The sequence below is a fragment of the Arachis duranensis genome, chromosome 2 (assembly GCF_000817695.3).
Source record: "Arachis duranensis cultivar V14167 chromosome 2, aradu.V14167.gnm2.J7QH, whole genome shotgun sequence".
Taxonomy (NCBI): domain Eukaryota; kingdom Viridiplantae; phylum Streptophyta; class Magnoliopsida; order Fabales; family Fabaceae; genus Arachis; species Arachis duranensis.
The window spans coordinates 66,924,370-66,926,801 of record NC_029773.3 but is presented as its reverse complement, the minus strand read 5'-3'; positions in this window follow the sequence as shown (position 1 = coordinate 66,926,801).

Genomic DNA, 2,432 nt, shown 5'->3' with positions numbered 1-2,432 from the left:
AGGAAAGCCTCCACACTTGAAGCCAAAACCGAACCAACTTCTTCCTCCTTCAACAAACACAGAACCGGTTCGGCCACTCAGAGAGAGAAGAGATAACCATGCATTAACCAACATGCAATTACCTCTAGTCCTTTCTTGATCATCACCCTTCATCAATCTGGGCTCTCCATCCTTGGCTTCCTCTCCAAGATGGATTTCTGGCCCTTGATGCCTCATGATGATAATGACTTCATCTGCTTCAATCTCTTCAGTGATTAAATTAATTGATTGAAAATAGCTTGCTTTTACTTCCCTTAGTTGGCGTGTAGCAATGATGCCTTTAGTCAAATCAATCTTCTCTCACTTGCTTATGTTTCCAATGCATTAAATTAAATTTGAATTCCATCCAAAGTGAGAAATGGAATCCATTGGAGGCAAGCAACAAATGTTAACTTTTGCTTTCCTGATGGACTTAGGATTCGGATCATGCATGGAAACATTCATCAGAATTGAATTTGGGCCTTGTTGCAATAAAGCTTAATCTGACCCAATTGATTAACATTTGCTTTCCTTATACAATTGATTTCGGATCAAACATAGAGCTCACAAGAAAGCATTTGTTTTGGGCTTGCAACAATAATGTTTATTCTGGCCCATTTAATAATTCAGCCTCTTGTAGCAATGCTGATTTTTATTTTTGGGCTAGCAACATCTTTGTTTTTCGGCCCAAAGTAAAATCTGCACAACAAAATTATTAATTAAGCAAATATGAAGTAAGATCAAATTAATAATTTTGTAATTTATTATTTTAATAATGTTTGTTCATCATCAAATTAAATTAGAGTTTTCCAAACTCATCAATAATTTATCATATCCAGTAAATAAATTTCTAACTTCATCTTCTTTAGAACTTTTCACATGGTTCATTGAAACTAGTTATAAAAACTTAACAAGAATCCAATCTGTAACTAGTAAGTAGTAACAACTAACTAGTACATTGTATTATAACATTCCACCATTCTAAAAATGTAATTGTCTTCTCTTTTTAGGTTGAAAAAATTCAAACTAATCCTTTCACGGGATCATCCACTTATATATTACACTTTAACTAATAACCACATGAATGAACAAGAACACCATCCAAATTGTTCCGTTTGTAACAAAATATCATAATGGATTAAGAATGTTGAGCTTTTAATAACTATCTAATTTATATGAAAATAAACATACGTTTAAAAGAAACAAAATACATTGTTTACCTTGTACAACTGTTCACTTTTTCCGTCGAACGAATCACCGGTAAAAAAAACTGGCACGAGACAACTCGGTTCAACAAAATTGTGCTCCATTAAAATGGTTGTGATAGGTGGAGACCTTGGGCTGCAGGGGTTGCAATGGTGGAGGCCTTGGGCTGCAGGGGCTGCACAGGGCGTGATCACAGTGACCGACGCCGGACTGCACGATGCACGGGTTGACGGGTGTAGTGAAAAAAAAAATTTTCTCCACTTGGGAGGCTGCCGGACGTTGGAACAGAGAGGCAGCGTGGGTTGTAGGTGGGCTGGGAAGTGAGCCTTCTTTGTTGGGAAGGACCACCGCAAGAGAGAAGAGATATGGTGAGGATATGAAACGTGTGCTAGTTCCATGGTTTCAAAAATATGATATTTTAAATTTTAAAAAATGGTTATTAGTATAATTAAATTAATTACATCATTAATTAAATTTATGAGTAATTTACATTTGTAACCCCATTGTTCATATTGTTCACTAGGATTATTGTTCCCCTATACTTTTCCAATGAAAATATAAGGAAAAGTATAGGTAGACAATAAAAATATTAAACAATGTGAATAATAAATATATCGGATATTTAATTCACTAAGTGTGCAGATGATTATCTTAATATTAAGATCTAGGTGGATAATTTGGGAGTATAGTGTGTTTTTACTTTATTGGACTAATTTTAGAGCTTATTGTTCACATTGTTCACAAAAGTCATTGACTATTTAGCAAAATTTGTATTTTATTGGATCAATTTTAGAACTTATTGTTCACAAAAATTATTGTTTGTTTAACAAAATATAATTTAAAATTAAATATCAATTTTTTAATTAATTAAATACTCACCTAGTAGGAGTGGGACAAGACTTTATTTTTGTTGTTAATTAATTAAATAATTATTATTAAATTTTAAAAATTAAAAAAATTAGGATTAACAACTGATTCATTAAATATGATTACACATTCACATATTGTATGTTTTGCACCTTACCATCCTCCTCAACGATGCCGGTCTCTCCGCAATCGTCATCGTCCCCGTAGATTAGGTTTTGTTCTGCCCGAATGAGGGATACGGAAGGAAAACCAAAAATTTGACTGTTGACTCAAAAATTAAATGAAGCATTTATTATTTTCTTAAAATTTGAAAGGTGAATTCATTATCTAAACAAAGACAA